Source organism: Falco punctatus (assembly GCF_963210335.1).
Source record: "Falco punctatus genome assembly, chromosome: 14".
Classification (NCBI taxonomy): Eukaryota; Metazoa; Chordata; class Aves; order Falconiformes; family Falconidae; genus Falco; species Falco punctatus.
The window spans coordinates 17,231,920-17,258,524 of NC_137594.1; the positions used below are offsets into that span (position 1 = coordinate 17,231,920).

The 26,605-nt window shown below is 38.4% G+C and overlaps 1 protein-coding gene across 25 annotated transcripts in view; it reads right to left on the reverse strand.

The window, feature by feature from the left end:
• Positions 1-26,605, reverse strand: part of SALL1 (spalt like transcription factor 1) — a 156,362-nt gene that overhangs the window by 55,366 nt on the left and 74,391 nt on the right. For 21 of the 25 annotated variants that reach the window (XM_080411263.1, XM_080411253.1, XM_080411271.1 and 18 more), the window contains exon 1: positions 1-24,817. This exon is cut by the window's left edge. The gene's annotated coding sequence lies outside the window, so the exon portion shown is untranslated. Of the gene's footprint in view, positions 24,818-26,605 lie in introns of those variants that run through there. The other 4 variants (XM_080411269.1, XM_080411256.1, XM_080411265.1 and 1 more) reach the window with 4 other exon arrangements.

A 26,605-nucleotide genomic window follows, 5' to 3' on the forward strand; every position in this document is an offset into this window, starting at 1 on the left:
AATAATTATTAAGATAAACATAATCTGAAGGATGGAGTAAATTCTGTTGCATATAATCAGGCCCTGGTCACTCCACAAGCTGTAATTTATTTTCCCGTCATTTGCGTTTAACTTTAAAAGTATTTCAGGAAATGTAAAATAATATGATCTGAGCAGTCACAAAGATGATAAACATTTAACTTCAAAACTACGTTTCAAGCTCTTAAAAATAAATTACGTACAATTTCAGGAAATAACACACCATTCTCATGCAACCTGTAATTGTTGCTGCAAGATTGGCAAACTCATTTTTGGAGTGGAAATATCACAATTTAGGGCAACAGTATTCATCTGGCAGGTCTTACAGAGATACAAGAAAACAGTAGGGTAATTTGCATCAATATGCTAATCTAAATTTATACGTAGAGTCTACTTGGTTAGAAAGGTCATGCAACTGTAACTTTATATGGAAAATTAGCAGACTGGTTTGAATTAATATCCAGCTTCTACTGCAGATCAGACAGCCTCTTCAATAAAACAGGAAGGGCTGCAGCCTTCTATAGCTTGTGTTCATCACCACAACTTTTTTTTTTTCTTTTCCTTTTTGAGAGGGAAACTTCTTGTGAGTTTGAGTCCTTAATATGGGTTTACAATCCTTATGTTTAAGAACATATCTAAAATTCCAGCATCTAGGTCAGTACTAGGCTTTCTAAATCCTTAACAAAAATCTTTTTGTATCCCTTCATGTCAGATTTAATTGTCCATGGTGAAAGGAAACCCTAATCAGAATTCAAGAGAAGTACTCTAAGACATGTATCTTTCCAACTTGAACTATCCTATGATTCTGTGAAAGCATACAGGACAAAAAGCAAGTTTTCATCTTATTTGAAACACCAGAGCAAATAAAACAATTTAAAATTCTCATTCTTAAGTATTGGATGGCTTTTATACAACAGTTGTATAACAGTGGAGGTGCAGTGAGGCACACTGAGGGCAAAGCTCAGTTCACAAATACCTCATCCCTTTCAGAAGCTGGTCCTGGAGGACAATATTTGAGGCACAGTATTAAATCATACACCGCTTTTACAAAATGATTTTACAACCTATCAAAAGAATCTGTCCCATGGTTCCCCCCCCGTCCAGTCCTCATTTCTGTCCAGTCTACTTAGTTGCCCACCACAGACAGTAAGGAACATTTGTGGGGTCCAAGACAGAAATAAATTAAGCATACAGACCTGCTGTGCACTGACTTGTACTGCTTCCTCTGAGTAGAAACCCAACAAGTGTAACTCTAGTTTTAGCAGTTTACTACACTAATAGCAAGCTCAGCTAGACGTCTTACTGAAATAGACCTAGAGCAAAGATCAAGACAAAGAGTTGAAAAGCTACCTGCAGTTACCCAGCCCTTCTGGCTAACTTACACCAGGACAAACCACAGAAGAGTCACAGCCCTTAATCCTTCCAAAGCTGATGTCTTCCCTGGGACTGCTTCCTCCTGGGAACCATTTGTGGTTGTACAGTAAGCTACAGGTAGGTCCCAGTTGCGCATAAGCATCTCGACATCTTGCACTGGGTACAAAGAGGAAAGCCTGTGCCCATTAAAGTCAGCAGAAGCTTTCCAGTTTCAAAGATGCTCTAATATCACCTAGAGGCAACAGTTCTGTACATGCTTCCCAGGTCCACACCGGATCTGCATAACAGATCCTTTGCAACTGAGATCTCAGTTTGTTCTCATGTGGCCCTATCTAAACAGTGATAATGCAATTCAGGCTGAATATTGTTTGTTAGAAAGTCTTCATCTGTCATATGAAAAGTGTTAAAAGAAACTTCATTTTCACAGATATGTTTTCATCTAAAAATAACTAGAGATATTTAAGAACATTTCTGTATTTCTACTGAAAAAGCATTAGAATCTTTGAACAAAAGGCTTTACAAAAATGTAAATGCACTCTACAAAAATTACAGCAACAATAGATTTTGTTTACAGCAGCCTTGCAAGCATGCAGGCTTACAGCACTGCGTTTGTAGCAGTGGCGGTTGTACAGCCATGCTGGTTTGCACAGCTGTTTAAAGACAAACAGGAAAGAAAAGTCCTTGACCGGCGAAGCTGACAATTCCAATAAGGCTGACAACCTAACAGAAAGTGACACTGGTGGTGCTCAGTGGGTAGGAAGGGCAACAGCAAACAAAGAGGAGGGGAAAAGTGATCTTACAAGAGCCCTTTTCTGAAGGAATCCAGATGGGCACACCAGCCTTCGGGCTGGTTGGTTTGCTTTTTAATTTTAGGAGTGTCACATTCAGGTGTGACTGCCCAGAGATCAGCAAGCTGATGCAAAAAGGAGGAATTTTGGCTTGGAATGGATGACGACAGCACAGGAGGAGGACATGGAGAGCGTCTGGTAGAGAATGTGTGGAGAGGAAGGACCTAGAATAGCAACATTTTCTGCTGGGTTTGGGGACATCTGCAAAATACCAAAACATCCTAAATAAAGTGCTGTTGGGCAAACGCTTGGGACCGGCAGGGATGGTCAGGAACCGCAGCAATACAAATGAACACCGATCTGAATGAAGTCTCGTAGGATTTCTGCAACAGCCTTTTAGAGAAATCATAGCACACCGTTCTTAGAGAGCCCCTTGGGCACAGCTGCTGCTTCTGTAGGAAACACCACTCCAATGATTTTCTGCAGGTCTCAGCCTGAAATCATCTGCTGCAGTAAATTCACACGTTTAGCATTTGTTGCTGCTGTGACCAAAGGTTAATGCTTCACTGGTTGACTGAATCAAGATCACCAGTTGCTCATTATATATTTGTGTGGTCTTACTCATACATTTGATTTCAGCAGATTTTGAGTAATCTAATTCCCTGAATGAAATGAAAGCCATGTACGTAAGAGATTAAGTTTTGTTACTGCAGAACAAAGCAATTTCACAAATAATTTTCTTTTGTGGCTCATTGGGTCACTAAGGGTACATCCAGCCAGCACAGGCAGTTTCTGGCTGTAAACATGCTGAATGACCATCCTCCCAGAGCAAACACAGACAAGGAGGGAATATAGCAGCCTTGAACAAATCCATGACATCGGGGCTACAGCTCCTTTTGGCACAGATGGCTGCGTGCAGCGGATCTGACAACGTGTGGTGCTGTGTAATACCCAGCCCTGATGCAGATGAACACAGAGGAAGAACATCAAAGATTTTCAGGGAGCAGAGGGAAGGGGTTTGGGTTACCATCTTGTTTGAATCCACTTCCAAAAGCCACAGAAATGGAATACAATGTTTTAAAAGGATTTTCTCATCCAGGTGCTGAATAATATCTCACAAATCTTTGCTTTACTTTAAATATAGACTTGAATGAAGGCCTCTTTTATGCATTTGCCCAAAAACAAGAGAAAAAAAATGAAATTCTTTAAATTGATACGCTATTGTGTGGCTGTGCTTCTACTCAGGGTAACTAATTGGATAATTTAGCTATAAAACTAACCTAAACAATGTTACTCTGTCGAAAGTTCACCTTTCTGTCAAGTTGGCAGGGAGTTCAATGGAATGGTTTGAACCTGTGCTTGCAAAGTTGTGCCTGAGCAGGGTCAGGGAAAGCAGCCGCCGGGGGGGACAGGGGGTGAAAGCATTAACCAGAGATGTTCCATTTGAGAGCACAGGTCTGCGAGCTTCCCACTGAACTGTAAACTTGCTATGCAAATGCTGAAATAAAAAGCCCTAAACTTTTCTCCTGAAAATACGGTGAGGCTGTGTGACTTCCAGCAGGCGAAGAATGGGAGGCACTGAGGATGAGGAGGTGCAGTGCAAGAGCCAGAAAGCAAGCCTGAAAGGTAGAGGGAGCAGGCTATTTCTCTTTGTTATCGAGTGAAATGACTCCACAAATATGACAATAAATCACTGGAGGAATCAATCTGAGTGGAGGCAACTGCTCCATGCTGATAATGCATCAATCAATATTTAATGTTTACACTTTAATTAATCTGCACGTAGGAAGCATTCTTTCAGTGACAAAAAAGTGATGAGAAATAAAACACCTTTTATATCAAACAGCGAAGAATGGCTGCCTATCTGTTCGGCTTTGATTGGGCCCTCAATTGATCATTGCAGCCTTTTTCGATTGCACCAGTGTGCAATGTCACATTTGGGTATAAACCAAACACAGCCTCTGTGAAGGAAGGAGGGGGAGCTTCTGAATCTGCTTTTGAGTGATTACAACTTAATCAGAACAAAGAAAGACTAATAGCAAAGTATGAGTTCTTTGAAGAGACCGGGCAGAAGCAAATAAAAGATTTTCAACATCTGCACCAATGACACCTATCTGGACAGATTTGTGCTGTGTATCACAATTATTGATAACTACTAAGGCTTTGGAAAAATGGCTCCGATGTTGACCCGCAAAACTGCCTTCCCTTATCAGACCTACCAGCGGAGACTGACGATCGGTTTATTTTGTCGCTTTTCTGCATGGCAGCGAAGTGCCAGGCGCTGTATGGACACAGGAGAAGTCACAATTCCTGCCTCAGAGTGTTTTTCCTCAGCGCTCTGTTTAACCCTTGTAAACTCTAGTTTCTTCTCCTTTTTAAAGGGCCTGATTCATTGTTCATTGATGTCAACTGAATGACTTCTATTGACTTCAGCGGGCATTGCATTAGTCCATAGATGAATGGTATCGAAAGACACAGTGATGAAAGACAAATGAAAAGACAGTGATACTAGACCAGTAACATTCAATTATTCTTTTAAAAAAAGAAAACCACAGCAGTACATTCTCTATATATAACTAAAGTTTTCCTATCCTTATTTCTTAAATAATTGTTTGAAATGTACAGATTTTTCACATAACAAATGCAGTAGTATTTATTTTGAAAACACAGAGAGCTTAGCTTAGCTCAATTTAAATGACTGGAGATCTGAATCCAGATACAAAATTGCCACGAAGTTACAGAGAGTGGAACCCAGAGAAATTTTACTGTATTTTGTATGTCACATGCAAAGGATCTATGCAAATGTAAAATCATCTTAAGCTTTCAAGTACACCTGCTACTAATTACAAAATAATTACAATTTCGTTGTGGTTTGGGTTTTTTTTCTTTTGCTGAATAACTGTTGTTTTACTAGTCAACAAGTAGGAAGATTCTACTTGCAATCTAGTGACATTTAGTCGAGATGCCTGCCCAGATTCAGAACTGCCTGGTTTAAGGTGGTCTGGCTGCTGGCTTAGGCAACGCTTGAACAAAACCAGAAATAACACTATGGCATAAAGTTAGATACTAGAAGGAATTTGAAAATATTAATCCTCGATCCTAAAAACAAGGTTTTGTTTTGCTGAGACTGCATGATCTTTTTCTGTGGTTCACAATTTTTTTCTGGCTATTCCAAAAGTCTACATCGCTCAGAAACACACCCCTAAGACTGCTGACATTTTTGGATACCAAGAGCAGCGAAGTATTTAAAGCATGAATGACATTAGAAGGCTTCCATTTATTGGTCAAAAAGTTTTGAAATATAGTAGCATACAAAAATTGGAGGAAGTGTTCACAGGGGAAATGAAAGAAGATGAATATGACATTTAAAATGTAATAATAGAACTTAAGCTAACTTTTTAACTTCTGATGTTTACTTGTCATTCCCACTTACATTTTTTTCCCCACAAAACTTTGCATGTAGTTAACAAAACCCCAAAGATTTCATTAGCTCCATAAAAATGGAGACTATGCCTTCTCACCAAAATCCATAAATAGCTTTTCAGCAGACTTTACTCATACAGACACATACCCACACAAAGAGTTGAGTCTGCAGTTTATCTTTTCCATAAAAACTTCTTCCCCCTTCTGTGCAAATCAGATGAACAAGCTAAAAGAAAAGGGCAAAGTCAAAGGAGAGGAATGCTCTATTGTAATGCATGATCAACTGCAAATATTTATAGAAAAGATGAAAACACTACTGTGTGCACATCAGGATTGCCCTAGGACAGCTTTAACATGCGTAGTTAATGTTTATGGAACAAAACAGACTTACTGAATGTGAAATCTTAATTTTCCTCATATGCACCTAAAGTTAATTCACCAAAAAAAATAATAAAAGATTACTTGCTCGATAAAATCCTGAGGGGACAATGCAAAGCACTTACTGTTGTCACTGGCAGGCAGAAAACCTCACAGTTGCATTTCCTGAGGACTTTATTCTCCAGCTGTATACAGCTTTCTGCACACAACTGGCGCAGCAGCCCAACCTGGAACGCCAAATCCTGCCCTCCATGAACTTCAGTTTCTTTGGAGCTCCAGGGAGCTGCACGGTTTGGCCTGCAGCAACAATCTTGCCATTCAGGGAGACAGGTCCCATACCATGCTTTTAAAGCCCTGTTAGCTGACCTCCTGAGAACACAAGTCCATAAGGTTCCTTCTTTGCTATATAGCTGAACATTGCAGCTAGCAAAGGGTATGTGTCCTGGTCCTGGACTCCTATCAGGGCTATGGTGAGTTCCTAGGCTTAATCATCGCTTCAGACTGCCAAGCCTGAGCACTAGGGCACCCTCCCAGCAGCACTTCTGGCTACAGCTGTTGGCATTAACCTCAGTACTTGCACCTCAGTTTTATAAGCAGCACCCAGTGAGATCTAAGAGTATCGGTCCCTACGTAGCACCAGGGCTTAGGCTACTTTTCCACCTCAGCCTTGTCACACCTGTCTGCTGCATAAAAAGAGACTGAAATGTACTAAAAAACCCTGGAAGACTAATAATTCATTAACCTGACAAATGAAATGTAAGTCCTATCGATCAAGAGTAGAACTTCTTGGTTATAAAGGAAGCATATATTATTCTGACAGTATTTTCACAAGATAAACTGAAGTTACAAAGAAGGCAACCAATTTGATTCAAATAACTGTCTCTCCTCAGAGACATTCATGATTGTAGTCATCAAGCACAAGCTGGTGGGGTTGTGTGACTACCCCCGTTTTTACAGATTTGGATAACTGCATAATATCAAGGAAACGGGACTGTATCACTCCCAGCGTTTCTGACTGCTGTTCCTGTGGAACATACTAAGCAAAGGCTGGCTCCTGCCCCACTGAATCATGACACTGCAAAATACCAGCTTGGAAGACGTGCAACAATGCGCACGCGCACACAGGGCTATCGCTTCTCATCTATCACTAGCCCTGAAAAGCTCAGGGCTTATGGTATGGCTAACGAGAACACACACACTTGCAGCTGGCCTTCCACCACCTGTAGAAGGTGAAAGTCGGCCAAACGCCTACAAGACTCTCCAGTTGTGATCAATGGGTGGAAACCAAAAGTGTGGCTCAGGTTCAAGTCCCAGACTAGTTACAGCAGTGCAACACCAGTGCCAACAGACCCACTTAAGAGGGGAGGGCTCGGAGCGAGAGGCAGTCTCTGGTATGCTGTGATGGTAAAATATATTAGGGCAGGCATCAATTTACCTTGGTTAGTTATGTTTTTCGTTATGCTGCATTTTGGTGCCCAGGGGCCTAATTTATAATTCTAATAATAAAATGTATTATGAAGTATAAGCCAAGCACATGCAGGTTCTAATTCTATTTCCTCTCAAAGGAAAGAGCTAAGCTGTTAAGCTCCAGGTTCTTTCAACATTTCCTATTTGTGACAAACACAAAAATCTGAAATCAGCGATGTACCATTGCAAGACATTTACAAAGCACGGGTAGGTAGAGCAAGTTAAATATCTGCCTGTTGGTTTTTTTTAATCCCCAAATGATATTTCTGGTACCTCGGCATCACAGCTGTCACGATGCCTGGCTTCGCAGGTAAACCAAAGTTACAGGAAGGGAACCAATCCAGTTCAGATGTCCTCACTGCCTCAGAAAAGCTGCCATCCCTAAGCCTGTGGGGTGGTACTTCTACTGATGTTCCTACAGTGAGAACATACACGCCAGCTGAGGGATCTCCCCAGTCCCTAAGGATGGAGGAAACCCTAATCCATTTAGTAGAGAGGCTTTTACACCGGTGTGGTTGTAGAAGTTAACTGAAGAGCCCAGCTGTTAGTGTTGTGCTATATTTGCCCTTGTTTGTACCTAAGAACTGGGGGAGAATGTTCCATTATTTCCTTCCCTCTCTACCTGGAGGACATGGCGCCTGTGCCAGGCTCAGCTGGCGGTGGGTCCCAGCTCGCTGCGTCCCCTTGCTGAACACACTTACTAGGACATGCTTTGTACAACAGAAAAACAATTTTTATGTGTGTGGGACCAAGCTAACAAACAGGAAATTATGTTTAATGAATCAGATTGTTGGTAATTTATGTTAAAAATATGATATCAAAGAGCAAGACTAACAACTCTATCATTAATAGTTTTTATAATACCTAATATTTATGCTATAAACATAAGTTTTAATTAAAAAAAAATACCACTGCAGTCATTTTCACTCTAGTTTTCACTGATTAATGTTGATATTAATGACAAGGTAATACTGTTCATCTTATTTAAGCTGAATAAATAATGAAGAAGAGTTAATAAGAATACAGCTAGCAAGCATAATAACGGTCCTTAATCTTATGAAATTGTTCTTTACTCATGCGAGCAGTCAGCCTCGCTAATGTCAGTGGCCCAAATTCTGCAGCCCTTAATCACATACCGTTACCTTCAGTAGCTGTTGTTGTCAATTTAGGATCAAAGACGGCAGTTCGCTGAGGCCGCGCTTTCAAGGCAGGATTGGGCCCAGACTTTTAATAAGGGGTTTGGTGGCTTACAAAGAGGTGATTAAGATCTTCCTTTGAAAAACACGAAATGTAGAGTTCTTCTTTTGGATTATAACAGCACAGATAGCCGTAGCTTGTGGATTTCAGAGCATTAACCACTAATCCACAAGCGAACTGAAAGGTTTTTGTTTGTTTGTTTTGCTATTACAGTGTTTAGTTGAACTTGTCAACCTTCAGTTCTCCGTAAGTCATATTTAAGTTTCTTAGCAAAATATTTTATCACATCTCTGTGAATATGTCCAAGGGGTGAGAGATTTCCTGGTTATTTGCAAAACCTAGGGTAGGTTTTTCTGTTTGTTTGTTTTTTTTTTTTTTTAAATGAAAATCTTGCACTTATTCCTGAGAACTCAAACATGAAGTTTTGGAAACTAACCCACAATATAAAAGTTTCTATTTTCCTTAAGTGACATTCAAGGATTGCTGTTTGTCAGTGACAAACAGAAAGTACTTAGTATAATTATTATAGCACCTCAGTAAAAATCAGATTCTAGCCGTAGGTGATTGCAGCTATAAAGTTTCCAGAATAGGAACAATGAGCCCTATGAAACTAATGAAAAAAATCGCCAACTTCCTCACTCCAAAGCCTGATTTTTACAAGGACTCTATTTCTTCCTGGTTGCCAAACCCGAACAGTTTATTTGAATCTAGCTTAGGTCTCTAGGAAAACAATTTTAATGTAAAATTGAATAATGTTGCAGCAATGACAGGATAATTAAGTGGTTTCAGAATTAGAGCAATATTTAGGTGCATTTACTGTAGCATGCCCCAATAATGAAAATAAAGAAACCATATTCTAATGATAGCATAGCTACAGATGATAAATATCCAGACATACCCCTCACTGTATCACTGTACTGTAATCAAATGAATTAGAAATCTAATGACTACTTTGACACAAACAGGTATTTAATATGCTGAAAATGTACCAGATTTTCCCCCTCAAGCATTAGTAAAATCCCCAAGAAAATTAAAATCCAGGTCATAGCTAAATTCCTTTGAAACTGGGATTTAAATAAAAAAAAAGAAAAAGGAAAAAAAAGTTTAGTCACTGTAAGAATTCTTTGTGCTGTTACATTTTTATAAGGTTAAAGCTAAAAATAAGATCAAAATCTCTTTGGAGTTTACATTAAAAAATAGACCAGGTGTGTTCAGAAACCCATCACACATATGCCTGTTACACAGATGCGGACCAATAAATTAATTAAAGCTACTCTCCTTTCAAATCAGAACAGGGGAAAGAGCTGTTAGGGACATTTATGGGGTGATGTTCTCTTGACTGACAAGTTTTTCATGCTTGGCCCCTGTTGTACGAGTCACTGATACTTCTCAAACATTTTCCAAAAGGAAAATTAAATCACTGTCTGTCTGTAAAGCACAGAATTTTCTAACCTGTTTCCAGGTAGTTGAATTGACACTAGGGAGAGATGGCATGGCTGTTTATCAGTCATGAAAAGTGAACAAGGAAATGAGGTTTTGATACTGACCTGATTAAAATCTTTACTGGTAATTCTAGCCATCACACATAAATTAAAAAAAAAAAATAAATCAAAATCTGCATGGGAAATATCTCACTCTCCCTAGTATGCTATACTTCATTGTGGCAACCAGCATCTGAGCTGATCAAGTGAAAAAGTATCTTGTGCTGACCTTAAATCCTACTATACTTAAAAGACTTGGAAAAATAAATAGAAAGGAATTTGAGGAACAGTAAATGGTCCTGAAAGGGCTACGTGACTCCTTGAAACATACGCTTCTCTACCACTTTAAGGACAAACAACGTTCATTTCTGCATTTCTTCTTCCAATTATACAAATTTAATTTTTTTGTAAACCACACAATTGCTGGAAAAAGGAATTAGTCAGTATAAGGGGTTATTAAACACGGCGTTCACCCACTGCTTTTACACAGAAAAGGAGCCCTGAAAAAAACCAAAGCTGATTAATATGAAAGGCAGCTAACCTAAAAACTAAAACTTGAACTGAATGGTGTGTGCTAATCTTTCTCAAATACACTTACGAAAGCTAAATTTGCTGGTATTTGTCATTGCTATGCAGGCTAAGTGTTCATGTGAATATCATCTCTTAGTTCTGAGCAAAGCAGTAAAAAACCAAGGAATTTTATCCTTACTGGTAATTTTCTGAATCTCCTGTCCATCTACAGCTGCTTGAATAGCAAACACTTCACAGTCCAGGGTCATTTGTGATAAACTTTGTTAAAAAGCCGCCATTCATTACCGGTAGTTTCCTTAATCCTCAAGTTGCTTGTAAGGAAAAGATTGAAATTCTGTGCTATGTATCTGCTCTATTAGGTCCACAAGCAAATAGCTCAACAAGTTAGCCACGTTAATAAAATACTTGCCAGATCAAAATCGTAATAGCCAGTCTTAGACCTGCCATTGTTTATTGATGTTTGTTTGCCAGCCTATCTGAAGATATAAGGAAAAATCTTAATAGCTCTGGCCACTCATTAGCAAAGTACCATGGAGTCCTAATCCCATAAAGATATTAAACCATTTTTCCTTACAACAGCAACAAATGGAGGGAATTCTCACTGCTTATTAAGATGTGGTACATTCTTTGCATATTGAGTTTCTTCTTATACTTTGAACTCTTATCCCTCATCATTCTATTTCTGAGGCTAAGATCAAAGTAGATCGGCCTTACAGAGCTACAGATGAGTGGCCGCCTTTCAGAGAATATTAATGCCCTCTTGAAGAGCAAAGCTGGGAAGGAGGTGTAATCCCCTGAAGAGAGAGCCCTGTGAGCCTTGTCATAGCCAACAACTGTAGCATGCTTGCTGGATCAGCTGTTAAAGAACGCAGCCTCGCTGAGGTGGAGCTGCTTACCCCAGTTTAACAATGTGGCCCAAATCTCCAAGCAAGAGTGAGTCGAAGTCTTTTTTGGAACTAGAAAGTCATGTAAATGTGGATTCTGGCAGACTGGCACAGAGCAATGTGTTTTATAGCAGGAAAACATGTGACCAATTCTGTATTTTGCACTGCAAAATTCTCCGCTCTTTCTGATTTAGACTTGTGACTTCTGCAGTTTTAGTTTTTACTTCTCACTACCTCACCTACTTCAGGATTGGTGTTGTTGATGAGCTGGTTGGCAGTGGCCAAGACGGTGTCCCCCCCTTCAATCTTCCCCTCCCAGCAGCGATCCTGCTGCACAGGGTTTCTTTCTTGCCTTCAGACTGCTCGCAAGCCTTTTAAAGGGGAATTACTTTAGACGCTTGTTAAAGGTAAGAGTAAACATGCTAAGTACTAAGACATTCAGTGGGTATCGTTATATGAAAAGAAGAAATGTTATTTTCATTACAGAGGAAAATCTAGTAATAAAAAGTATTACCTGCATTTATAGCCCTTGTAACCTAATTTTTGTGACAAAGCAAAGAAGTAAAAACATTCCTTTCTGCCTTTCAGTGACCCCTATAAGAAACCCCCCATGGAGTCATTTAGGATAGTAATTTGAGTGAAAATATATGCAGCCTTTACTTTGCCTGCTCTTCTTAAATTAATAACCCTTACCAATGATAAATCTGAAAGTTTCTAAAGATGTTTGCAAAAATGCCCTCAAATTAGTAAGTAATTAAAAGAAATAAAAACTAAAAGACATTTTCCACAACATAAAAGAGTGACAGAACATGGAGCTGTGTTGTTCAAATGTTAAAACTGTACATAAAATACCCCTTCAATATATGCTGCCAGTAAAAACCAAGGCAAAGCAGGTCATTAAAATGTCAGACTTGGGGCAGAGTGGAAAAAACGCTGTGTTTAAAAGTAAACATGTAGACCTTTTATAATTATTTCCCCTTAACGTTAACTGTTAAAAAAAAAAAAAAAAAAAAAGGCCAACACAAACCCCAAACAAACTGAACCAAAACTAAACCCCAAATAAACAGCTCTGCATCATCAGGATGAAGAGGCAAACTCCAGTCCTAATCTTGTTTCCAAGTGAACCTAAGGAGATCTTTCGGGTCTTGATGCAGTCTCTGGATGTCAGCTTTGTGCACAAAATGTAATTTTCCTTTATCCAGTTTTTCTAAAGCAAAACCAGCCATGTGTCCCTGCCATTAATACCCATGTCATGTTTATGCTAAGGCTGGGTATAACAGGAGCATTAGAAATCTTGGGAGCCCCGTGTGCGGCAGGGGAACCCTTGGAAAGATGCTGATGCGCCACACACAGCCTTGAGCTGACCAAGGGAAGGGCTCTCACGTTTGCTGCTGTGATGATATTAGTGTCCGCAGGCAGAATTTCAGCACTGTAAAGAGCGCAGGCTAGAGGACTGTGCTCAATCCCTTCTCCTCACATGAACTGAAACTGCCCGTTGAAACTGGTAGAAGATTCAGTTAGCATAAAAGAGACGTTATGCTAGTTATGAGGGAGCTGAAAGCCATACTAATACTATTTAGTTGAATTAATCTGTTTTTGCAGTGCCATGCAGATGAATCAAGACAGTAAAATGAAAACCAAAGTCTGCATCTTCAAATACGAAGTATTTTGAAATGTTGAAAATAAAGAGGTTGCATTTGGCTGTCACTTTTCCTATTTCCAAGCTTTTTGAGCCAGGAACAAAGACTGATATCCCTCTGACTCATCAATCACCTTCCAGTTTTGTTTCCCTTCTACTGGAAAAAAAGGGCATCATGGCACTGAAGAAAAATTTTTCCATCTCATTAGTTTTGTGTATTTTAAGCAAAGTGTCTGCATATGAAGTTGGTATAATTTCTGCACCGTGTCTTTTACTGAGCTGAATTCCGGAAGCGTGTCTAAAAGGTGGCAATGCTCTAGTAACCACTCTGTCCACATTAATTCACATTAATTGGGCTAGTGTATATCTGTAACACCACCACTGATACACACGTTATTCCAGATTAGTTTTGGTTTAACAACAACAAAAAAAAAAAAAAAAAAAAAAAAAAAAAGTAGTTAGCTCATAAAACTCAGATAAATTTAATGATTAGAAAATGAAAAGGTTGTACCCTCAGGCAGATTCTGGGACTCCCACTGAGGTCCATGCAGGAATACAGGTATCTTATTTTACCCTCTAACATCTCCATATTTTTGTTCCTTTAAAACTGACAAATAGCACCGCTGAAAGTACAGGTTGTCACATTTACAATCAATGATTAAAACCAACAATCTGCTGGTTTCCATCTGATAAGAACAGAGCTCAATGTGGAGAGACAATGAAGAAACACAAAATACTACCAAGAGGCTCAACTTCTATTTTAATAGCCATTTTTCTTTAAACTAGCTTCTACAATGCAAATATTTTGAAGTTGTGGAAAAAAGCCTGGAACCGTGGTTTGACAGATGTTATACTCAAAATATACAGACCATGGGAGAATATTAATCTGCATATTTATGCTTTTTCTAGTTTCTGGTGTTTTACGTAGGATAATCAAATAGATCAAGAGGAGACAGAGCTGTGGACCATGTTTTAGACTGCTGTCATCAGCTCAGCAGAAAAAGAGACTTGCATCTTTAGACAGCCGTGGTTCAAGGCTGCTAATAACAGACCTGTTACCGTCAATACTCCCTCAGTATGTATGACCAGCGTTTCTTAGTCACAGGCTTACGATGGCAACTGAAAATAGCCAAAGCACACTATATATGTATTTTTTTTGCCAGCTCTACAGTTTTCATTCTATGATAAAAACAATGAGTAATACTTAAACAGGATTAAAATTAGATGTTGGAAAGATGGTTTCTAGTCACACGTAAAGCCTGCAAGTAAGAAGTCCAAATCTTTTAAACAAATATTGAACAAACAAGGTGGCTTTAGTCCACTTCTATACTTTGCACCTTTTCATTGTGGCATTTTGATCCAGTAACAGGAACCTAAGGCCAGGCTTAATGCATCATGGAGCCCACGGCTTGTGACCTCTGACTTTAACGAAGGCAGCACACCACGAACCTGGAGGGCTGGTCCTTAATTAAAACAGTAGCTTTGAACCCCATTTCTTTTCCTATTGTTTACAAGTATTCAGCATGATAATCCCAGTTTAATAAGATTTACTAGTATTATGACACCTCTTTAAGTTCTTATTTCTTTAAAGGTAAGCAAAAAAGTTATAGATACTTGTATTCTTTATGCAGAATCATCTTCTATCAACAGTGGCGATTCCAGAGCTGGGAAATAGGTTTTGTTTTGGGTTCTTCAACCTAGATAAAAAGAATGGAATCAATTTCTCGGGAAATACTAGCTTGCTTGCAGTTCATTGTGAGAATGACAAAAGCTAGTTCTTGATTTATTATGTAACTGCTGTTACTGTCTTCCTGGCCACAGGCTAAAACCAGCAGCCAACTCTCCATTACCAAACTACCAAAAAAATGCAATTTGAAAGTACACATTCAATATTTCGTACATTTTAAGATTTTAAAGAGCCTAATCATAGATCTTCTGAAATCCTGTGCCATACTCCAAGGAAATCCCTAAGAGAGATGCTTTTCATGAATATTTGGCTTTGATTGCTCAGAAATTTAAGAAAACTGGGCTCCCTTCTATATTTCCAAAGCACAGACTCGGCTGACACCCAAACGGAGGCAACCTGCTCAGAGTCCTCAGGTCTCCACATACCTAATTTCTAGACAGCCAACAGCAAAAATATACCTCTCCAAATAACACTTACATATTTTGAGATTTAAGAGCACATGATAAACATAACATGAAATACCACCCACCTTCCACCATCAGAGTCTTTCTTCAGGGTTCAAAGCTCCTATAACTTAATGATAACAACCAGCACATAGCCCAAGTATGAACTATAAGTTATGGACACCAAGCTGCTTTGTTCTTATAATTTCAGAGGTTTGGGGTTTTTTTAGGGAGCTAATCAGCAAGGTCTCTAGGAGTCTTCTCCTAGAACTCCCATTTCCCACAAGTTCCTTTTCACATTCTCAATTCTGGTCAACCCTGAAGACTGTGGGCCTGTCTTTTTGTAAGTGATGGCTTGCCTTGTACTCAAACTGGCATTGCCAACAGAGCAAAGAATCACAGCTACCTGGCCAGCAGGTATTTCTTTCTCCGGTGTTACCCCCTGTGCTTCAGAAGGCCGGCATCCCTACAGCAGTATCATCCATTCAAACAGCAGGTTAAATGCAGTTTAAAAAAAAAAAAAAAAAAAGAATGGGGGTGGGGTGTGTGGTGGTGGTGGTGGTCGTGATGAGACAACTAGGTATCAGCTGTTTGACCAGAGGCTGGACAATCAGCACAGTTCTGGGGCAGGGAAAGCTGCAGCATGGGAAGGCAATGCAAGACACCTGTGCTCACTAACCTTTTAACCCAGCACAGTTTGCCTGCCCACAGCTGCATGTAATCTGGCTGATGTTCCCCAGTTACAGAAAGGGATGGGTTAGGAATAATTCAAATTAACTGGTCAGCCAGCAGAACTGGGGGAGTTGCAAGCTTCTACCAAAGTGTGGTGATAAAACATTTTCAGTCAGAACAGCTGCTTATAGATGTAATGTTTGGCATTAAAAGGTAAATTGAGCAAGCCTGCAGTATTTTAAAAAATGTGCACAAGTTCCCTTGCACCAAAGGACACGTGGCATCGTATCTCTACAGTCAGTGGTATGAGCTGTTCATGGAAACATCTTTAACTGGCACAGCTACACCTGAAAAACTGGGTGATTCGCACCTTTGCTTTCTCCTCTTTGTTAACTCATCATCCTGCTTTTCTGTGTTGGAACCAGCAGGTCCTACAAAGCACTTCTGTGTCCTGCGAGCCGCTCAAGAGCTTTAAACACTGCTGAGGTGTAGATCTACAGATGCCTTCCACTTGTTTCTTGCCCTCGGATCGGGAGAACGCTTTCTAAGAAACAGAAGGATCTGATTTACCTTCATTTATGTTGTCATTACAGCACTGAAGTTTGAAATCAGTATTTCAAGGCAATGGTCAGAAACCTAGCAGCATTCCTGTATGAGCTGTCATCACCATCTGCACTGCCACTGACTTTTTCTTAACTGATCCAGTTGAAAAATAACCTGGCTGAAAAAGAAAGAAAAAAAATGTGAGATTAGTTTGAGTCCAGTTCGCTGTGCCTGTGCAAACGCTTTTGCTGGAACAAGGCAGGAGGGGCAGCAGGGACCGAAGCTGCTGCAGAAACGCAAGTGTAGCCACATTCCTTGATATTTGAGTAGACGGCCAGACCGACTTAAAGTCAAATGTTTTTAGGTGGATTGTAATCTTTTTTATAATCATTATTTTTTCTCATGTTCCAGATAGAACCAACCACAGAAAGGGTGTTTCTCCGGTGGGTCTGTTCACACAGTACTTTGTGTTGGCAGCTCATTTCTGTCTTAGTCATGTTTTCATTTTTTCTTTAGCAGATGTTTACAATTACTCCTTAAAATGTTTCCATTTTCTGTGATCATTGAATGTGAATGAGGTGACATTTTTAAAAATAATTGTAGCTTTTTCTGGCCAGAAACCATGTTGTTAGATTCAAATAGTCTTTGTCTTTTAAACTGTGGTAAAGGTTTTATATCTTTGTAACAGCAGCATCTGCACTGGTTTGCTTATTCTTTTTTTTTTGCCAAAATCAAAGTGTTATTTGTCATTATCTGACTGTATCTTGTATCTGGTAATCAGATGTGTATATGTCTTTTTATTTAACCTTAAAGACACAAAGCTTATTCTCCTGAATTTGTGCTTGAGAATTTCTTGGGAGGACTGCAGAACAAATGGTATTACAGCAGCCTAAGCTCCTGAAATGCAAAGGAACATTTCTTTGCTTTTCTTTCAATCAGTTTTTTCATTTGTTTTTATTGACCTCAGTTTAGATCAAAGTTCTCACAAATAATTGCCATGTTGCCAACACCTGCAATTATGTTACAATGTTTGTAACGCTTCAAATGTTCTTCAAAAACCCATTCCTGGGAGTCACGCAAATTTTTGAGAAAGCTCATCCGTTGCTTTTTTTTCCCTTCTTTTGTTTTGAAAAATGAAAAAAAAAAAAGAAAAAATTCATTTGCAGCAAAATTGTAAAAATATGCCATACATTTACCGTAAAGGCTTAAAAAAGGGTGTCACACATATATTTTAAAAGATCACTTTATTTAATGCAGTCTCGTGACTTTTGGAGTGCTGACTCACGATTTTTGCATGCTTGACATCAGCAATACCACAACTAAGAGAAAATCTTTGTGAAAGATTCCTTTCTAGTCCTCTTGAGACAAAGGGATCCTCCAGGAAAAAAAACAGAGAAACAACTGTTTCTTATTCATGATAGTTCTCAGTTAAAAACAAGCACAAACCCCAACTTTAAAGCAAACAATCTACAATATCTGCCAAACCATTCCTGCATTCTTTCTTCACTATAAAGACTCAAAAAAGGTACAAACATTTTTTTTTTCCTTTTCTTTGGTAGAATGGTATGAAATCACGTAACGTATGAAAATGAAGCTTCTAGTATAATTTAATATTTTTCAATTAACAGCTTCTTTTAATATGCCCGATTCCTCCCTCCCTTTTGTCAAGCAAGAAGTCTGGCATTAGGGACAGACAATGACTTTTTCATTAATGATCATATGTTATTTTTAATTATACTATATATTTTTTTAGCTTCCATAAAAGAAATATAACAATTCTAGGATGACATTCCTTCTGCTTAATTAAAAAAAGTTTTCCTTTACTAGGAATACAGTACTCCGAGAAAAACATGAAAATTCCACTGAAAAAAGAAAATAGAGCCTTTTTACTCTTAAATGAAAATTTTGGCCCATGAGTTAATGCATTTTCATTGCAGTACATTAGTTGATCTGTGACTTCAAGGTTCTATTTGTTGAAAACAACTACAAATATTCCTTATGGCTAATAATACAAAAGGTAATCAGTAGCTGTTATTAACATTACTTGATAGTAGTAGTAGAGGGAATATAACAATATATTATACTAACAGTAAAAATTTGATTCTGGAGCTGGCTGTTTAGCAGTCAAAACTAGCCTCCTTTATCAAGCAAAACTTCCAATTAATTCCAAATTCCAGTTTTTCTGCATTAAGACTTCAGGATAATTTGCTTGTGGGTGGGATAAAAATGGTTGGTATGTGCCTTTATTAGAATAAATATTTTTGACATAAACTCTTTCAGAGGCAAATCAGGTCAAAGGATGATTTACAAAATTGTCATTGTCATATGGCATTAATTTGATAGCTCATTTCAATTGACATCTGTGAGAAACAGTTGGACATGCTGTTTCTCTTGCATTAACCAGACTTTTTAATTAATTATGCAAAGCTGAAAGCAAACAAACAAAATTAGACTGAAAAGTAAAACTATACTCAAGTAAAGCTACACATTACCCAGCTAAATTCACACTATAACTAAGTCTAAAACTGTCCTGTACTATGAATTACCTTGGAATAGCAAACCCATCAGAACCATCATTCAGGGAGTACTGCTCAGCACAGAATATGAAACCTTCTCCAGCACCATAGATCACTCTTTTTTTTTTCTCACTCATTTGTTCTACATACAGACATGAACAAAAATGCTATTATTACTTCTAAATATCAATTCTAAATATTTCCACTATTTCTAATACCAGTAATACTACTGTTTCCTCACCATCAGTCTTTCAGAACAATATTGAAATCAGAGACGATTTAAGTATTTTGTTCACAAAGTTGGATCTACTGAATAACAGGCAATAAAATATGTTATTGAATCTATGCTGCACCAGTCCTTTAGCTCACAAAACTCATGCTGGGTCTCTCTAAAGATCAGTAAGCATAACACTAATTTAAGAATGACAGAGCATCACTGCTCTGTAATATTATTATCCCATATTTGTAGTAAGTCTTTGTAACCCCGATTTACCTAAAAATACAATTTTTCTTTTAGTCTTTTTAGATTGATACTATATTTTCATGCCATCTCAGTAGAAATATATCTGAATAGAGAATTCTTGTGGCAAAGTAGCATTAGGACACCACAAGGTTCAAATACATCAATACAAAGTAAAGGTGGTTTTTTTTTTCTGTTTTTTTTTTTTTTTTTTTTTTTTTTCCCCTAGGTTGTAAATATCCAAGATGCTGCTGTGCTATTTGATCAAGATGGGGTTAAAAATTACCTTATAAGCAATATCTAGAGCACTTCAACACTCCTAATGTGACTTGAGCTTGCCTATGTGAAATCTTGTCTTTTGTGACTGCTCTCCCGTAGAAACAAAATCCTATTGTAAGACCTCAAGCCACCAGCATTTCTCTTCTTCCCAATTAAAAAAAAAAAATAATATTTTTTTTAAAGTCTTCAGCTCAGCTTGGGCTTTGGCTACATCATTCATCACTCAACTAATGTATAAAATCTCATAGAAAGGAGCAATTATTTCTGTACATATATCACTTCATTAAATAATGTAAAGATTATTTGCAAGAAAGGACTCTACGCTTGAAATCTGGGTAGTCCTGGAATATAAAACCTCAATTTGTAATGTGAGTTCTTGGCTGTACAGATTGTTGTAGATACAGGGTGGTGCAGACTGAAAAGACTGTTTGTTGGCTGTTTCTTTCTGACACAGTATATGAATCCCATTCTGAGGTGGTCTGCTGGTTGCCTGCAGTGCAGAAGAAACTGTTTCTCTTTTGATGTATAATTTGGCTTCTGGTTTTTGTTTTGCTTTCCTTACAGCACTGACTGACCATGACTGGAGCTGGTTGAGGGTGTTAGACTGATATGCAGTGGCTCTCACTCTACCAGAGTGCCCAGCCAGGGTATTTTCCTCATCTTAAATCAAACTTCAGATGTGAGGTCAATGAAGTATTTCCCCCAGACCAGTTTGGTACAAACTATAAGATTTTTTTTTTTTTTTGGTTTTCTTTCCTCAGGAGGTTTTAATTATCTAAAATAATTTGAGAATTTTGCCTCCCCCTGCAACTATAAGTGAATGAATCCAAAAACAAAATATTTAGGAAATGACTTCTTGTTTACAAAGATGAAATAAAAAAGTTCTCTTTCTGTCCTCATAAAAACTGTCAAAGTACCACATGCAGAGCTATTATTATGCTTTTAAATCAAAACTGTGCAAAGTTCCAAAGAATGTACCGTGGTCAATTATTGCATTATGTTATCGGAGCTGCCAACCTATCAAAATAAATTTCTAAGAGTCCTGTAATTACAATACTAAGATTCTAAACAAGTACCGACTGAGTGAATGTCTCTGTAACAGCACACATGTATATAATTATAATGACTTATAAGAGGAGTAACTCCATCACTCAGTGACTGAAGACAGCATACTTTGACTTGTAATTTACAGCCAGGCCTGTTTGGCCAGCTCCTGGCTGGACCAAAGTCCTCTGTTTTGCCAAAAGATGTCCAAACTTGGACTATCTTTCATTGGAAAAAGCAATGTTAAGTTGCTGGACCAACACAGATGTAACTGTTTTGACAACTCAAAGGAGAGCAAGAAAATAAAAGTGACCTGAACATGTTTTCCATAGGAATATATTAACCATAAATATCAACAATCTAAAGAGAACACAAGGGCAGCACAGAGAGAAAACACTCGTGCACAGTCTATCTTGTCATTATTGACACCATGTGTTGAAATACAGTCCCTCGGAAGGAGGATGGAAACATTTCAAATGTGCATTTTTTTGTTATGTTTTGGTGCACAGGTATTTATGTTAGCAGTAGAAAACACAGATATACAGGATTTTCTTGGCCCATATTGTACCATACTGCAACTACTTAATATTGCTAGCTGGCAATTAACCCAAGTATATGCAACCTTTAATTATCATATAACACACAGTACCATCTAGTCTGGGGAACAGATTTAAATGCGTTTATCCTATAGCTGTCCCATGGTTTGTTTTCTGTTACACAATAAACAGCTGTTTACAGATGAAGATAATAAGCTGTGTTGAACCTCCCACTTTGATTCTGACCACGTCATGTATCACTGAAATTACTGGGACTCAACATTAAGTTTAAATGGACAAATCCTAGCCCATCTATTTTGTTAACATTCTTTTACCAGGGATGTTGTCACCAGCCACTACCTAGAGCCCCCTGCAATGAATTCAGCTACAAACCACTTTGGCCTTGCAGAATAAATAAACAGCTCACCAACAAACTGGCATTTCACAGATGGTTCTCTCATGTTCTCAAGAAATGGGTAAAACAGTTGTGATGAAATGTCAATAGAAACATCGGCGGATCAGAGTTGAGTGGGTGAGTAGGTAGAAACTATATTCATGTTAGTCAGCACTAACTCTTCAGAAACCCAGTTATCCCTTTCATCTGTCATTGGGAGGACTAAAGGAAAGATTTTATTAGTGAACAAAATGTTATCTGAGAGGTTAAGTAAAAAAAATATTTTCATGTATCTAAAAAATACATACCAATCTAAAAGTTTGAACAAAGCAGCATCTACATAGGAGTGATGCAAACTGGTCTCCACTTTCTGCACAAGTATATCCTTATCTCTGATAGCTTAGAAAAAAATGCTAGGTCAGGGTAAGGAGTACATAATTTTGACATCTCTGAGACATTCTAAAAGCTCATCTTTCAAAAACCTGATGATACTCTTTTGCACTATCCAATTTAAATTTCCTGTTTCATTCAAATATTAATATAGACACAAAAATCAGGATGTCAGAGGCCACAGGAGACGCTATGGTCCAGACTCTACCATGGCTGAATATTCCCTTCCAGTATCTTCCAACAGTAACTGTGCAATAGCAATTTATGTCCTTTTTTTTCACACAGGCAGCCCTTAGGGAGAAAACTCCCCACAACTGGAAAAAAGACATTATACTACACCTGCTCAAAGAACTTGTAAAGGGTTTCTCATTGCTACATTTTTTTTGTGGGTAGAGGGGGGATGGTGTCTACAAAACCCTCTGTGGTTAAAAACGTGCCACAGCCTATAGCGTGGTACAGTTTGCTTCTAGTCAGCTGGACTGGAACAGGTGAAACCAGTTAAAATTCTAGCCCCTGTTTCCTACTTGTTGCCTTTTGAGCATTATACCGGAACATCAAATTAGTGCAAGTCCTGAGCTCACCAAAGCTGGAAGCACCAGCTTTTCATGCAGGGACAACAGAAATCTTACCATGACTTGTTTTCCCCACAGAAGATTACATGGGAAAGCTGGTTCCCATCCAACAAACACTTTATTTTACACTCTCTCTTTTTATATTTAAGGTCATGAACAAAAAACATTGGAACTAGGAAGAGCTGAACACACTAATGTGAGCTCGTCTGGATTTTCATTTTGTTTATGTTGATTTTCTTAGCACAAATGTAGTGATTAACAATAATGTTTTATGAACCTGCCTTGGTGACACCCAACAGCATGCCTGTTTGGCAGCTAGTTTGGAAGAGACTTGACTGAACTTTTCAACAGACTAAGTTAAAATCCTTTTAAAACTGCTTAGGATTTTTACCTGAGAAGACCTGATTTGGTCAGGGACTTTTACTTTCCCATCATAAGCCCACCAATCAGTATGAAATAAACTACATATATAGCTGCTGTTTGCTGTTTAGCTGAAGTGGCGATCAGCCATATGAAGAACAGTGTCTGCAAGGCTCCAGCAGACAGTACTTCATGTAACTTTCATGACTGCATTTACTTTTAATTGATCCTGCCGTACTATGCCCCTTATGGAGTGCTTTAAATCAATGTCAACCATAAAGGGGTACTAAACTGTACAAGATCCTTTTTTGTTTGCAGTTAAAGATAACTTATTTATGAGGACATGAATAAAACTCCAAGTGTGTGAATGTAAACATGGCCAAAACTTTCAGAACTCTTTTCCTTTAGAGTGTCAGGCATCAAGGCATGGATTTTTCCTTTTCCCCTCTCCCTTTGTTAGCTCGGTATGACATTGGAAGTCGTGTTACACAATGAAAAATCAAGGTGAGCGGAAAAGAAGCTCTTCCAAAGTTTGCAATGTTCTGGCATTCACCTAGCACTTTCATCTTACCAAAACATTCACTCTGCTAGCTAAGACATGCATGATTCTCACCAGTCAGGTCTTCTCAGGCCATAAATCCCAGCATGGACATTACTAGTAGCTCCTGAAAGCAAGTGCTTCAGCAGAGATATTCCTCAGTAAATTCATTTACAAATGTTCATAACCCACTGGCACTGTACAGGAAGAATGACAACTCGGGGCGTGACCGTGGATCACTCCAGCAACCAGATCCCTTTGTTTTGGGATAGCCTTCTCAAACATATTCCACAGCCTGACTGAAGTACCTCCAAAGTACCACTCCAAACAAGAGGTTTGTTCTTATCACAGAACTGAGGAAGCAAACAGTCCGAAATTCTGGCTAAACCTGCCATGGTCACTGTATTTAGGGTAGTTATATGATGTTAATTTCTCAATAATCTGTCAAAGGAAGAGAACATGGAATTAGTGAAGCCATGCTATACGGTTTCTAAAAACTTAAAAATCCCATACTACTCAAGTATTGCTGATTTAGAACTGATGAATGCATACAGTGAAGAAGTGTAGAATAAGAACATCATTCAGTCTTTACGTATTACATTTTTCCTTTCAGATCCTCATCGAAATTAGGAGAGAGTGTGTCAGTATGGGAGACATCTAAAAATGTCATCAAAATCAATATGAAAGAAATTAAAGATGGTGAATTAACTATAAAGACTACTAGTGTTCATAAGTTACTATTCAAGGTAAAAGACCTTACAGAAAAAGAAATTAGAGATACACAAAGAGAGCTCATTACCTTACTTGATTTTCCCTTTTATGGCTTAGATTTTACACTTTTAGAAGTTTTGGGTTTTTTTTTTCCTGGTCAGAGCGTAAGTTTTATAACACACATAGACCCAGAATTTTTATCTTGTAGAAAACTTCAGAGTTCCATATTAAATATATGACATATTACCTCACTGGCATGAAACAGTTTGCCTCTGAGAACGTAGCAGAGAATAAAGAGCTCAGAACGAACATATTCCTCAAACCTGAGTTTAACGTGAATCTTATGGAAGATGCTGAATTGCACCTGCTCAGAATTCGAAGTCAACTGTAATGTCTTTAAAATCTCCATCCTGTATTTGCCAGTACAGCTCCGTGTGCTTGGAGATTTGTCTATAGCTGTTCTTTGAAGTATAGTTCCACTGAATAGGCAACCTGTGAAGGAAAGTTAATATAACTGCAGTACTTGTCTGGCCGTGCAAGGGATGATGCACAGGGAGCCTGCTGTGCTTACAGCAGCACCAGAGCCAAAAAATCCTACTGTGTTTGCAAAAATAACTAGCTTATTTTTGAACCAGAGCTGGCTCTTTTATATCCTGACTTAAAACACAACGTATCATTATAATGGTTTGGGGTTGGTGTGGGTATTTTTTGCGTTTTTTTTTTTTTTTTTTTTTTTTTTTTTGGTTGGTTGGTTTTGTTTTTTTTTAATAACAGTAAAAGTTTTTGTAAACTATTCATAAGAACGATACCAGGTTTGGCCCCAACCCAGCAAAGCACATGTTTAACCTTCTGCATGTCACTAGTTTCTGAATTCAATGGGACTGCTTGCAGCCTGAGAGTAAATCATGTGCTTCAGTGCTCTGCCACAATAAGACCTTTACAATTGTTTTCTTCTGTACAGATAATTCCAGGAACCCTCACAGAGCCTCAATGACTTTCACATATGATGAAGAATTTCTACTATAGGTAGGAGGAAACCTTGCTAAACACCTCCTTTTACAGCTTTATAGCTATGTGTCCCATTTCTTTGCCAACTTGATACCAGAATTTAAACCTTGCGGGAGACACAGGTTAGTTATAAGCGGGGGGGTTAAATGCATGTACAAAAGGGATGCTTTTCCTGGCAAACAAAGGAAAGAAGATAAACATATATAATGAAATAATTTGAGACATAAGAATTATATATGCAACAAATAAAAGGTTCTTTTAGCTCTGATGCTGAAAAATAGTTTGGGTTTCCCCTCCCTCCTCTCAAGGAGCAAAAGACTTAACTTTGCAAGACTGCCTTTGAAGACACTATTTGGGGTACAGAATTTCATTCATGAAAATTATATTAAGCACTTTTTGTTTGTTCTGCAAACCATAAGCATACACTTTAGAGATCCAATACTGCTTGAAGGCTGGGAGCAAGGTGTGGTCTGACGGTTTGCATGAAGACTGGTAATTAACATTTTGACTTAGAATATTGCAATTGCCCCAAATTACCATAAACACCTTTGCACCAGGTGTAAATACCTAGCACCAGGAGCTATACTGCCAAGGTTGATAGTTTTACAAAATAATTATGCCTATTCTCTCTGGGAGAACATTACTGAAATTTGGATAGACTCAATCTAAAAAGTTCAAACTTGTAATGAAGTTTTGAACAAGAAACAAAAATTAAATTGGCAACTTTTTCCTAAATGTATTTTGTGACTTGCCCAGGCAGCATCTAATAAATGGCAGCACTTCAGTAAGAAAAATGAGCCCTAGTCTTCTGAATACCAATCCATCCTTTCCGTGTGCAATAAAAAATAAAGATTCAGTGCACCTACTTGTTGCTGGCTGAAGAGCCCTCTCTTACAAACAATCAGAATTTCTGACAAAACCTATTACATGCATTTAAGGGGAGAAACTACCACCTTCACCTTGGATGAAAAACCACTCTCACATTTACCTCAGGGTACTACAGCGATTTATGAAGTAATGCTTGTGCTGTCAGCCTGACAAATAAAACTTAAAAAAACAGAACACACACCCTGCCCCCACTTAGACATACAGCAAAATTTCACAGAAATTTGCAGTAAAGAAGCATGATCAGGCTTCTGCTGAGCATTGGCTGAGCGTACACCTACCATCTTATTTTTCAGCCGCACCTGCATCCATGTGTTAGTGCCTCCGCTGCTCCTGTCAAGCTGTGCTTAATACTTGCCCAGGTGAAAGCCAGGACTCCTCCCTACC